Below are 14,551 nucleotides of genomic sequence, written 5' to 3' on the forward strand. Positions count from 1 at the left end.
CGTCCGACAGTTTTTTTTTTTTTTCAAAATGTCATTTTGAACAGAATGATGGTCCACATAAATGTAAATTCAATTTTTGCAAATTTTCAGTTCGAATTCCGACATGGACATTCAACCACTCATCAACTTTTACGTGTAACAAGTTTGATTCGTTCCAATATATCTGATGATTATTCTACTTGTTTTTGTTGTTTGAGAGGGACTTTAACCCGAAGGTCATTCGTCCCTTATCGCAGGTTTTTAAAGGTGGTCCAGTAATCCGGTGGTGGTTAAAAATGCAATTAAAGCTTCCTAGTTTGATGGCGATAACGTCTCTTCCAGGGTGCCGTCCAAATTACAAGCCAAGCGTTCAGTGTTGTAACTCTGACAGTCAATCAAAATATGGGATTATTCTACTGGTTTTGCTTTTTTAGACAGAGAAAAATCATGCAAAAAATGGTTGGCATGAAAGTTTGATCATTAAATTAAATTAAAAAAAAAAACTTTCATTGTCCAACATACATTGTTAGAATAATCCAAACTTATCTGTCAAATCGTACACTTCAGGTTAATTATCAGAATTCCAGGTCTGAAAGTCTTCCTGTAAGAGCTAGTGTTCCTCAAAATGCTGCATTTTGGGACCAATATTATACAATATTTTCACATCTGACTTACCTGAGTTACCTCAGGTAAAATCTTTCTTTGCTGATGACACAGGCCTCTCCGCCAAAAAACGAAGCCTACGTGTCATCTGTAGTAGATTGCAAAAAAGTTTGGATATGTTTTCTTCATACTTGCAAAAATGTAAGATTTCTTCTAATGCTTCCAAAACTCTACTAATAATATTCCCACATAAACCAAAAGCTCTTTATTTGAAACCTTGAAGTAGACATGTTGTCACGTTGAAAGAGGTTCCAATAAATTTGGTCAGATGAAGTTAAGTATCCATCTAGGACGCATGCTAGATAAGAAATTAACTTTCAAAAATCACATTGAAGGCATTCAAGCCAAATATAACCTATATGCAAAATATGTGTATCCACCTATTGAAATTTGTTCAGTTGCTTAGACTTTAGCTTACACAACATTTTATTTAAATTTTGCAAAAGATCTACAAAATCAGTAAATTACAAAAACAATGAATAATTTGCCAAAAGAGCGGTACAACAACACGTTATTATGGGAAAATTTTAATTTGTACCGCATAATCTTGAATGTTTTATCGCACAAATGTTCACCCCGTGCTCTTATCAATGATAAGGGTCGGTTATATTGCATCACTTAAAATCCGAAATAACTGGGTCAACAGTAGAATGGTTATTCCGCATTCATTGTGTGCCAATCAGTTAGGTTTGCGAATTTCACGACCAGTTATGCAAATGACATATGAAATTGCTCGGTTATAAACTCTGCCCGAAACATGTTTCAACCCTCTTTGCTAGCTACCGAAAGAAACTGATTTGATTGTCTCCGTTAATTCAGCCAACACCTGCCGCATTTGAATATGTATTTCTGAATCCACCGTCCATGATACAGTTTGTTAACACCTTCTTCGTCAATCCACCCGCTAGTGCACTTGCTGCTGTGACGCCTATAAACAACTCTAATCAGCGCTAATCTGATCGTCGGCCCCGTCATATGATGTTGTTCGATGGTAATTCCCGCTCGCCTTACAGTATCTTCCTCTCATCATCCCCCAGAAAAGCTCAAATTCCAATCCTAACGCCACTTACATCAACTGCTAGTTCTGCTAGTTCTGGTCACCAAACACCTCCAATACAACCAAGCACGCTTGTCTTGAAGCGGCTTTCCGAAAGGGTTGATTCGACTTGCCACTTAGTATTCTTCTCGATCTGTTCGTCTTGGTTCTTGTTTTGCTCCTTCACCTACTATATACTTGACGCTTTATGTACACCACGGTATATGTATATGTTCATTCACTTGAAGTATTTTTTCACGGGTTTCCACTTTTCGCAAGGGGTCACTCTATTTCCGCATTTACTTCATGGTCTATTTATAAAGATTTTCGTCTCGAAACATTTGTAACATTTTACGATTCTGTTTTGTGATACAATGGACAGTACATCTGCACAACTTTCAAAACAAAAACAAATTAATCACATCGCACTGAATGGCAATTGTGTGCTTTTGCACTCCTTCACGTTCTCCTGCTGGCACGGAGCGCGCTGATAAGATAAGCTGACCGTTGGTTATCAGTCGTGACATGAATTGGCACACATCAGACCATTCAGGTCTTCAAACGTTTCCTCTAGCAGCAATATTTATTCAACTCACAAACACTCCGCTCGGGTTTTTTTTTTCTTTGTCCCAAGTCCCCGCACCAAGTCATCTGAGTCTTCTTTTATTTGCTAATCAAATTCGAAACGATTCGTAACTGTGCGAAATCAAATAGTCACTCGCTGTATCGAGCAACTTTCCAAAATCGAACCCACCAATTCCGCCCTGGACTGTTACACACTTTCAAAAATATCTATCCTCGAACACGTGCTCCTGCGCCCCAAATCGATAGCGGATAAACAGCTGCGAGGCTGCGAAACACCGCAAAGTACCAGTCTAGGAGCTTCTAAACAGTTTTCAACTCGGTTCCGCAAAACGATAGTCTTTATCACCCAAAAATATCTTCAACTCAGCACTATCGACTTGTTTGCTTGAAAAAACGCGACTTGTGTTTATCAACGTCTCAGCTCGACTGATTGTGACGGAGCCCGAGCTGAGCGGAACCGATCGCGAATCTTCGCGGTCAACTTGCACACACAAGCCGCGACAAAACAGCCGAAGCCGCGTGTTCTGGTGGTGGTGGTGCGCGGCTGTACTGGGGGAGAACTTGGTGAAGCGCCTCCTCGGATGAAAAATCATGGGCTGCATGTTAAAAGAGTATTGGCGAAAGATGGCGGGGAACGTGCCTCTGGAGCCGGCCTTCTGATACATGTGATCCTTCCTTATCCCTCGGCTTTCGTAAGAACGCGGCCAGGGCAATTCTCTATTATTTGGGATGTGTCAATTTCGTCTAAGAGAAAGGAACTTGTTTCTAAATTTCCCTACTTTTCGTCATGTGCACGTTGAATATAACGGCCTAATTTTTCTAAAATAATACTACTTTCAGCACTCTCAAGGATTTTAAACAGTTGCAAAACGGTTACTCGGCAATCAAGAAGGAATATCTAGCTTTAGCTCTACATCACGTTTCGGTGGTACAAAGTCAAAGACTGCCAGCTAAGGATTGTGTAGTTAGCTGGTAGTGCAGTCTGAGCACTGTTGTCCTTCTGACATCAATAAATTTGAGGAGAAGAGACCGGAGCATAGGGACCTGGGTGTCTGGGTTCGATTCCCGGCCGGACAAGGATCTTTTCGTAAATGGAAATTTTCTTAACTTCCCCGGGAATAGAGTATCATCGTACCTGCCACACGATATACGAATGCGAAAATGGCAAGTTTGGCAAAGAAAGCTCTCAGTTAATAACTGTGGAAGTACTCATAAGAACACTAAGCTGAGAAGCAGGCTCTGTCCCAGTGAGGACGTAATGCAAAGAAAAAGAAGAAACCGGAGCGTATTTTGAACAAGGAATGTGGCTCTAACAGCGTCTGTTCTAGCATCTAATGACTGAGTACGAAATGCTGTATTACAATAGCTACACCTAAAATAGAAGCCACATCAACGCGATGTAGGTAGCGCGACCCTGGTGAGATAACCTACCGAATATTAACTTACCACGAAAATGGAGGAAGAAGAAATACGGAACGATATTTTCGACAACCGGTGGTACTGGCAGGGATACAAGGAGCCTTAGGGAAGATCAGGTAACCAACCCCGGTGGTAACTTTAGTCTTATGCTGACTGGGAATGTTCTAAAAACCTGGAGCGTCTGTAGTCCATATTAGAAGCGACTCACACCAGTGTCTGTTCTTCATGTCTGGATCGGATGATCATCGTTCGAGTTCCAGAGGAAAACTCTAATCTTAACCCAAGATCGGTCGCATGCGTGTACTGAGTAAACGCACTTCGAAAACAGCTCGCTTTTCATATACAACTCGAGCGAGGCGGTGCCGGCATTGGCTGAAAGCGCGACCGCTCTTGAGTTAACTGTACACTATGGCCCTTCGAGCCTTTAAGGAAAATGGACCTCCAGAAATCTAGGGAGTTGGTGTAAGTCAGCCGTAAAAAAATCAAGCGACCTATAACCAACGAGAGAATACGAACCGGGACAATCGACGAAGACCACAGTAACGTAAAGGGGCTAGCGATTGGAAGCTAGATACGTGGAATCGTAAATCTCTCAACTTCATCGAAAGCAAACGTAACGTTTCAAGAAGTATGTTGGTAGGGATCAATGGTACGAACGTTTAGAGGTGACCATACATACCATCTACCAGAGCTGCGGCTGCACACATGAGCTGGGAACATGTTTCATAGTGATAGGTGATATGCAGATGCACGTGATCGGATGGTGGTCGATCAATGAGAAAATGTGCAAGTTGAGGATGATAGGCCGGTTCTTCAACTTCAGCATAGTAAACGTGCACAGCTTAGTTGGCTACACGTTTGATTTAATCGAATGGTCATGGGTTCAGCCCTCCTCCAATACTTTTCATCAAGCTGCTAGAAGACGAACTCAGAAGACGATGCTCTGAGGAACGCCTGTCAGCCTCGGCCATCAGCTAGCGCCTAAGGCACTTGACCCTCTTCAGATGTTAATACATAAAAACATCTCCCATACCGGCAAACTGGCCAATGCTTCTTACAATGGAACACTCTCTGGATGAACTTCGTTGGTGACTGGGACCGGATAACAGCAGCAGAAATAGCAATAGGTATTGAGTGCAACGATGCCTCGTTTGATACAGCAATAAAATTCGATGCTGTACTCTGGAGCCCAGATAGCCGTAGCGGTAGACGCGCAGCTTTTCAGCAAGACCAAGCTGAGGGTCGTGGGTTCGAATCCCATCGGTCGAGGATCTTTTCGGGTTGGAAATTTTCTGGATTGCACAGGGCATAGAGTATCTTCTTATCTGTCACACGATATACGCATGCAAAAATAGTCATTGGCACAATAAGCTCTCAGTTAATAACTGTGGAAGTGCTCATAAGAACACTAAGCAGAGAAGCACGCTCTGTCCCAGTGAGGATGTAATGTCAGAAAGAAAAAGAAGACTCTGTACTGTTGAAAAAGTAGTTGTAAGTGTGCTCGGCTCGCATGGTGCCCACAGGGACGGCAGAGCCTAACAAATAAAATATCGAGAATAAGAATAAGGCCATTTGTAGCACCTACTTCCAGTACAGCCTTCCGCACTGGAGATCAGCACAGCAGACAGAATCAAGAATGATGGATGGCACTTCTCCGACATAATCGACGACAGAACCTATCGTGACGCAAACTTAGACTCGGACCACTCAATTAAATAGTGAAACTGCGCCCAAAACTCTTCGTCGTTAACAACGTACGGCATTGACGGCTGCCCCGGTATGATCTAGAGCGGCAAAAGGAGTACAGTGAAGGCAGCCACCAACGTTGCAGCTGAGAGCAACGTCGTCGGGTATGTGGGACGAAGTTGACAGGACGATTGGTTCAACGAGGAATGTAGGCAGATCCTGGCCTCTCATGAAAAATTGCAGCGCGGGCGGTCAAGGGACCCGACAGAACGTGGAACGTTATAGACGGAAACGGCTAAAGCAGACCCGCCTGTTTTGGGAGAAGAAACGCCGTCCAGAGGAGACGAAGTGCGAGGAGAAGGAAAAGCTGTGTCGGTATCAAGAAGCACGAAATTCTATCGGAAACTCAACGCACCCCACAACGGCTTAGTGGCGAGAGCCGAAATGTTCAGGGATAAGAATGGGATCATCTTGATGAACATCTTGATGATCATCTTGGTGATCGAAAGGTCGAAAGATGGAAGCAGCACTTCGACCAATACCTGAATGGCATTGGAAGAACTGGTAATGAAGGTCGAGACAACTGAAGAAATGCCTTCGTCACTACTGCGGATGAAGGGAACCTACCAGACCCTACTTTGAGGGAGGTTAAGAATGACATTGACCAGCACGAGAACAATTAAGCTGCTGGTAAGGATGGTATCGGAGCTGAACTCATAAAGATGGGCCTGGAGAGGCTGGCCTTTTGTCTGCACCGGCTGGTAGGCACAATTCGGGAAACAAAACAGCTACCGGAGGAGTGGAAGGAAAGGGGAAAATTGCCCAATCTACAAGAAAAGCGACAAGTTAGATTGTGAGAACTATCGAGCGATCACCATTGCGGCCTACAAAAAAAAATAGCGTTGCTCACCTATCTTACTCAGCTTTATCTCATCTTTCTGATGGCGACCTCAGAATTCAAAATCAACGGTGCTATAATGGTAAAAAACTGTTTTTCTGACAAAATTCAAGATGGCGGCTAAATTCAAATTGGCTGCCAAAATAATTTTAGCTTCAATGAAAGCTGCATCCTTTATCTATACGATGGCATTAAGTTTGCTACGTATTCCAAGGGAATTATCACGTAAATAGTACCTACAATTTAACAAAACAAGGGCTTTTTCGCTAACTGTTTGGCTAGCTTGCGAACGAGAAGTTCACTATTTTGGGAAAACCGAAACGACCACGTTCTAGTTTTAGCATATACTAGCGGTTCAGTGACATCCCGACTAAGGGTACATAACAAAATTATATCAGCATATGTTATTGTGTTATAAGTTTTTTTCGAACATAGGTTGTTACAAACTTGATGCAGGATGATGTTAAAATAACTAAAATTATAACAAAAAGTGTATGAATAGTAACATAAACCTAACAAAATGTGTATTAATTCTATCAAAAACATATCAAACCAAGTTATAATGTTTGATACAAAGTATCAAAATTATAATACTGTTCGATATACGATAATATTGTTTACTAGTGGTCCCGGCAAACTTCGTCTTGCCATCAAGTAGGCTGTTGAAAAACGCCATGTATCGTCCCATACAAAATGAAAGTTCCTTTCACGCTCATTTTTCCGACTTTCCCGGTGAATATCCTAGGATTTTTATACACCTAAACACGTCGGAACCCTTGACGAACAGAACGGAAAAAGAATCATTCAAATCCGTTTACCCGTTCGTGAGCCATTTCGTGACATACAAACACCATTCCATTTTTATTTATATAGATAGATAGATTATTGAAATGCATAACTATCTATTGATTTTGTTATAAAGTTGTTAAAAATGAACAAAAATATATCTTAAAGGGAAATAAAACACATTATGTTATATTTCTGTTTTATTATGTTCTATGGATAACGGAGCCTAACATAATTATATCATAATATGATATGCATATCAAATTCTGATAACATTTTATTATTTTTTTGTTACAAGCCTCTAGTCGGGATAAAATTGGAATTCTTAAGATGTGTGCCGATGGTGGCCTAGTTTCAACAAGCTTTGCTCAAGGAAGAGTTAATATAGCTTATCTACCTCAAAAGCGTCAAGTTAGAGTGTGAGAACTTAATCGATTGGTCACCAGCTGGTGGTGACCAATCGATTAGGTTTTCAGCTAAAACGGATGTTTGGTTCTCCAGATCCGTGCTCTTGAAAATTTGAATTTTGGCTTCGATTCATCTTCACCTTAAAATGAATGTAATTGATTGATCCACCGGAACAACTTCGGCCACAGGAATATTTCAGACTTCCTCTGGCCACTTCCAGAAACTAAATATGTGTGCCAGTATACTGACAAAAAATCATTTGAATTCGTTAAGAATTCGCTGAGCGGTGAGGATTTTAGTATTTTTGCTTTCACTCAGGCCTATACGGGTTAATTGAAACATACACTGAAAAGAACTTTGTAGTGAAAATCACTACGAAAAGGGTTGGCATTAACAGACTCGCACCAACGTTTTTCAACCGAAGTGATCTCATGATTATCATAAGAAGATCTATTGTAGTTTTTACCATTATGACATAATTTTGTCCAGGTTGTTGTCTACACTAACGATACACTATTGAGTAGTCAAATATACAAGACAAACTTATTATTTTCACTGTGTTGAAATGACTGCTACTTGGTTATTATACAGGGTGTTTGGTTCCATGTTTTTAATAATTGGAGGGTAGATAGGTCTCCATGAGATATGAAAAAGTGCCCATGGAACATAGGGTCGCAAATCACTGCTAAGTGAGTTATTCACGATTTTAAGATTTTCAACTTGTTCATCTTTGGAACCACATATTTAATTAACTATGCGTCATACATTTAATCTCAGCGCATGAATCGAAAGCTTATGATCTAATCTATCTTAGTTTCTTGGACGTAATTTTTGTAGAAAATGATTCAAAGGCTCAAATTACGAAAAGTTTGCAAAAAGTGACGGAAAAATCAGCATTTTTCGACGTATTTTTATGAATTTTATTAAAATTATCGTAATTAATGTTAAAAAAATTCTTCTACAAAATATGCATTAACTTGTTAGCTACCAAAGTGTCTTTGAGAGCAAAAGTGTATCTCTTGTAGATTCGTCACAATATCATGTTGAAAGTTGTGCTTCAAAGAGCAAAAAAATCAAAATAAATATCGGCTGATAACTCTATTCGTTCGTCCGTTCGTGTGTTGATGCCTCCGCTGTGGATGAAGTGCTCGGAAACGACAGATGTCGGTCGTGCCGAAGCGAAGGGGAAATGAAATCGCTTCGCAACATGCGCCATTTTTTTCTTCTCTTCGCGGCGTTTGGTTTGCAAACAGACGCATAAATAGATTTAGTGCGGTCGCCGCACGACCACCGCAGTAGCGAAAGTGTGTTCATAAAGACTGATCCCTTTAAATTCCTCGCACTAGTAGCTGAGCTACGGTGCAGATCAGATGGGGGGTGCGCTTGCGCGTGTAGCGAGGACTCAATTTATGCATTTCTCGCCTATAACGTGGAACTTTTGATGCATTTTGAAGGGTTTTAGGTCGTCTATTGATTACATAGAGGTGGACAAGTGAGAGTAGAATTTATGACGTGCCATTCACGCCGTTGTAAAAGTACAACACTACCAAGTAAACCTCGCCCGTGATACACAGCACGAGCGAGGTGAATTCTTAGGTTCAATAAAGTTATTTAGGTATCGCACTAATGCTCAGCGTAAACTGTTGGAGCAGCAGGATGAAATATCTCACCAAATTAGTGACCGTCTATCCTACTACAGCTTGGTTTTCTGTATAAGGTTGCTTACAAATTATGTTCAATAGATCAATAATCTCTCAGTTAACTATTTTTATAAAATCAAATAATAGACCTATATGTAATATTTCATAGAATTTTCAGTGTCGTATCCAGAGAATTGCTCAGGGGAGACGAACGACGCAAAAAAGTTGATATTTTTACAAAAATTGGGATGGCTTAAGACGGTTCAACCACATCATTTAGTTTTTCTTTTATCCAGCAAAATAATAGAATAACTGCATAAAATTAAGAATTTCTTTTGAAATTGAGACTTTGGCAGTTTAATAGGTTCTATGTGCAGTCACAACAATTAAAAGTCACAATTTGTAGATCAGTACTTTTCTTAAAAAAAAGCCTGAAGCCTTGCAATGTTTGTAATATGAAATCAAATATTTTGAAAAAAAAAATCAAATAATTCATCAAATTCCAACATTTTTACTTCATTATTGAAACAATTTATGATAGATTGAACGAAAACGACACAATTTTATCAAGCAGGTTGATAAGGTTCTTGTACAAGAATAATAAAATATAAATAAACCTTTTGTTATGCTCTAAATCAAATAGTAATCAGATCAGTACCCAAATATTTGTAGTTCAAAATTTCATTTTTTTTCTCTCTCTCTCTCTCTCTCTCTCTCTGTTGAGTTACTGAGTTCTATTTTTTTTAAATTTGAATTAAAAACCAAGAGAAGTGTTAATTTTGAACGATAACATTTGAAATATTTGCAGTTTGCTCTAATAGATGGAAAATTAGAAATCAAATTGAATATAATTTAACAATTAAATGTATTGAAATGAACTTAAAACAGTCACAGTCACAATTAGAAATTGAAGCTCTTTCCAAACTTTAGTCAAGTTTTAATATCAAGTTAACTGTAACTCTAGCGATGGCAAAATCATTTGAAATTTGACTCATAAACATATTCAAGGCATAAATGTGTATGATTTTACACGAATTAAATTAAAAAAAATACCTGCTGGAAACCCACCAAAACCCGGAAATATGAGAATATGTCATTTTTCAAACAAAACTAGTTTCATGTTATTTAAAACTCCCACAGCAATTTACGGATGCTAATGGTTGTCACTATGGCAAGCCTGTAAAATTTCGTGAAGGGAAATATCCTTCATCATTTTAGTAACAGAACCTCCGAAGTGTCAAGAAGGCGAAAGTGTAAACACGACACGTAGCAAAACATTTTTTGGGATGAACAATATTTCATTAATAGTATCAAGAACTTTGGTGATCACTAAAGCCTCTCACTAATTTGAATTTCAAATCCAAATGTTTAATTTTAAAATTAAAATTCAATTCAAATTTTCAAAACTGAATAAGCCAAACATGGTTTTAAGAGCGTTTTTCGTATTTCAAGTGGTTTCACACCAAAAACTTACTCCAAAATCCACTAAGGTGGAGAGGGAGTGAGGGTTGATCCTCAAACACACCCCCTCCCACTGATCACTTGTTTCTGTTTTGTAGACAATATGATCTTAATTTTCTTTCTGGCGTTATGTCCCAACTGAGACAGAGCCCTGCTCCTTAGCTTCGTGTACTTATGAGCACTTACATAGTTGTTAACTGAAAGGTTTTCTCAGCCAAAGTTGCTGTTTTGTATGTGTATATGGGCAGAGGCATATACGTTTTAAATAATTTATATGGGACAAAGTCCACGAGACCCCTCCCAGCTCTGAAATTCTTTGGAAATGAGCATGTAGCTTAAGGACAGCCAAAAAAGCACTGAAATATTAAATAAATGAAAAAAAAACTCTAGTGGAATTAAATGGTATAGTACTAGATTCGGGTTTTCTTTTATTTATAGGTATTCCACTAAACAGCTCGAAGATTTAATACACAATATTCTTAATTTTTCTCATGATCTCAATTAAATGCTTTTCACACAAAACAAAAGCATGATTACTGCATTCACATGAAAATATTAATTTAGAAAATATTCAAGATCTATCCTGCAATTTCCAAGTTGTTCCAATAATTTCTCCACAAATTCCTTCAGGAATTCTTTCAGTTAATGTTCTCAGGAGTTTCCCAGGGATACCTTCAGACTGAGACCACTTGAGGAATCCTTTGTCGGCCAATACCAGGCTGGTTTTTGGGAGGGCCGATCCGACAACGAATCAGATATTACCAGATACATCTTGCAAATGAACTTAGATAAATTCTTGGAGTATAACTAGCAGACTCACCATCTGTTTGGATTGGAGACGAGGTGTCAATGTCGTGTGTGAATTTAGATGGAAGTAAGGAGACGCACTTTGGAATTCATTGTTCAACATTGCACTCCAGGGTGATATTAGGAGACCAGCGAGCAAAGAAATGACACTATCATGACACGGTCACATCTTCTTCTTCTTCTTGACATTACGTCCTCACTGGGACAGAGCCTGATTCTCAGCTTAGTGTTCTTATGAGCACTACCACAGTAGTTAACTGAGAGCTTTCTTTACCAAAGTTATCATTTTCGCATTCGTATATCGGGTAGCACGTACGATGATACTTTATGCGCAGAGAAGTCAAGGAAATTTCCATTACGAAAAGATGCTGGACCAACCGGGAATCGAACCGAGACACCTTCAGCATGGCTTTACTTTGCAGCCGCGGACTCTAACCACTCGGCTAAGGAAGGCCTACGGTCACATATGGTCCTTGGTCTTGTGGACGATATCGGCCTCATTTAAATCGATCGCAGGTCAGTGGAGGAGGTTTTCGAGGCTCTGAAGAAACTGTATTTTTAGGGATTACCCCTGATACTCCTTCAAGAATTATTTTATGAATTTCTCCAGGGTTTTCTCCAGAAATTGTTTGGTAAATTCTGGCAAATTTTTTTTCAGGGATTTTCTATGAGAAACATCAAAGGATTCCTCTAGGAACTCTAAAATTTCTTCGGGGATTTCGCGGATTTCACCTAGCACTCCTTCTCTTAGGAATTCCACTAGGGATTTGTTCAGAATTTCCTCCAAAGATTTTAACAGGAATTCTTCCAAAGATTCTATCAGGAATACCTCTTTGAATGCCTCCAGAAATATTTACATTTTTTTTTCTTTATTAATGTGAATTTTAACACATATGGCTAGTTCTTCACTCATACAGAAAAATATTTAAAAGGATTTCTCGTAAAATACATCCAGAGCTCCCTCCAGGAATTCCTTAAATTACATTCCTTCAGCATTTTCTCCAGAAATACCACCAAGAATACCTCCAAGAGTTTCTCTGAGGATTCCTCTAAAAATACGTCCAAGGTTTCCTCCACGATCTACACAAGAAATAACTTTAAAATTCTACTAAGAATAGCTCCAGGGATTCTTTAGAATTAACTTCATGGTTTCTTCCAGGAATACCTTCAGGTAGAGGAATATCTTTCAGGATTCGTCCATAAATTACTGCTAACTGGAATATCTCTGATGAATTGTTAGGAATACCGTCAGGGTTTTCTCTAGCAATCAATAATATATCCATTGATTTTTTTCAAGAGTACCACTAGGGTTTTCTCTAGGATTCCGTCAGTTATAACCCGATGAATCCTCTAAAGCAGTGATTCCTAAAGTGGGCGAATTCGCCCCCCTAGGGGCGATTTTCAGGTCCAAGGGGGCGAAAATTTGTAAAACAGAAATTGGGGAGCGAAAAACTAGAAAAAGCTGACATGGGAGCAGTTGAAAATTGTTACTTATAACCTTTGAAGAACACACTCAAGTACAACTATACAACAAGAAACTATTACTAATGCATCTGAAGGAGAATCATTTCTAAACTAAATCATTTTCATGATTTCCTTTATCTTAGACTGCTTAGAACTCTAAGCATGTTCCGTTTAAAATTATGATAGAAAACACTGAATGATTGTCAAAAACAAAATGTTTGTAATATGCATTCATTTTTTCCGTATCATGTGAATGATCGGTATTTGAGATTTTCTCTGAATCGAAAAGATAAATCACTGATATCATTGAGAACACAGATAACATGTTTTGAAAGTTCAAAACATTTATCTGAGAATTTTAAGTAATTATCCCAATGTTCAATATTGAATACCAGGAGCTTTTTTGTATGGAACTTTGAAATTAAGGACTGTTCATTTTATAAAATGGACACTTTGTGCATGCTGTGACTTTTAAATTTATTAATTAAATTTCAATCGGGTTTCTGTACATCGTTCGACTAGTATTTTACAATGTTGTGATAATAAAAAATCTCCAAAATAATTAAATTTCACACGAATATAGAACAACGATTAGAACGGTCGATTTTTGGAGGTTATCAAAACGAATGATTGCTCAAATTGGCTGAAAAATTCGACAATTTATATTTTTTATTTTCATAAAAGGCTTGTTCTTAGAAAACATCATCAATCAGAAGCCTGATGGTAAAAATCGAATTATTTTTGGAGCAACAATTTTACAGATATCATAAAATCATTTTTCCCCTATATTTTTTAGAGAAAAATATTTTAAATTTGAAAGGAACTGATATGATTAGATTTTTTTTTGGATAAAAGTACGCCCTGACGGAAGTGCTAATATAGTATTAATATGAAAAATAACTTACGCCTTCACAGAGTTACTTATTAAGTCCCAATGTCACATTTAAAGCACAATAGAAACACAATTGCTTCATTCTTAGAAGACCATTCAAAGTACATCGACAATCATCAAAATTGACAACACTGCTGTAATGAAATGGATTCCATTTTTCACATATTGTTTTCATAATATGTTATTCTGAGATTACCTATCGAAGTATTCGAAGAAAATCGTTAACAATTTGCTGTAGATCGATAAATATGCGTACAAAACAGAGTTGTTAACGTTAATCAACGATTAACGTCGTTTCGTTAATTCGTTGACGTTAACCTTAAACAGTTTACGAAGCATGCGTTGATTGCGTGGAAATACGAAGGAAAATAAGCAAAATAATAAACAAGCAGACGTCATCTTATGCACCTATATTATTTTGAATCACGAAAATTTGAACTAGTATCCTTTGATAATGGGCATAGCGACGTACGGAAAGAAAATCAGGAATGAAAAAACTACAAGACTAAACTATCCATATCTGCATATTTGTAACATTCGACAAAAGTAGGCATTTAGTAAATGATATACCTAGTTTGCATTTCATTGCAGTATTGAAGGAAACTAAAATTTCAAAAAAATCACTATGAATCCATAATTGCTTATTTGAGGCTGAAATTTTGTACAACTCATGTTGCATATAGGAAGAGAAGTCAAAAAATAATTCTGATAGAAATTTTGTTGCTACTACATTATGAGGCTCATGTATAATCTCAATGTGACTGTTATGCGGTTACAATTGCCAATGTGACAAAACAACTATGCATTTTTTTTTCTAGAACAATCTC

General features: G+C 38.3%; 1 protein-coding gene across 3 annotated transcripts in view; it reads right to left on the reverse strand.

Moving 5' to 3' along the window:
- Positions 1-14,551, reverse strand: part of LOC5571582 (protein CREBRF homolog) — a 72,521-nt gene that overhangs the window by 18,953 nt on the left and 39,017 nt on the right. Inside the window, exon 1 of one of the 3 annotated variants that reach the window (XM_021851753.1) lies at positions 1,713-2,704. The exons of the other annotated variants lie outside the window; for them this stretch is intronic. The gene's annotated coding sequence lies outside the window, so the exon portion shown is untranslated. Of the gene's footprint in view, positions 1-1,712; positions 2,705-14,551 lie in introns of those variants that run through there. 3 annotated transcript variants of the gene reach the window in all.

The sequence above is a fragment of the Aedes aegypti genome, chromosome 3, assembly GCF_002204515.2.
Source record: "Aedes aegypti strain LVP_AGWG chromosome 3, AaegL5.0 Primary Assembly, whole genome shotgun sequence".
NCBI lineage: Eukaryota > Metazoa > Arthropoda > Insecta > Diptera > Culicidae > Aedes > Aedes aegypti.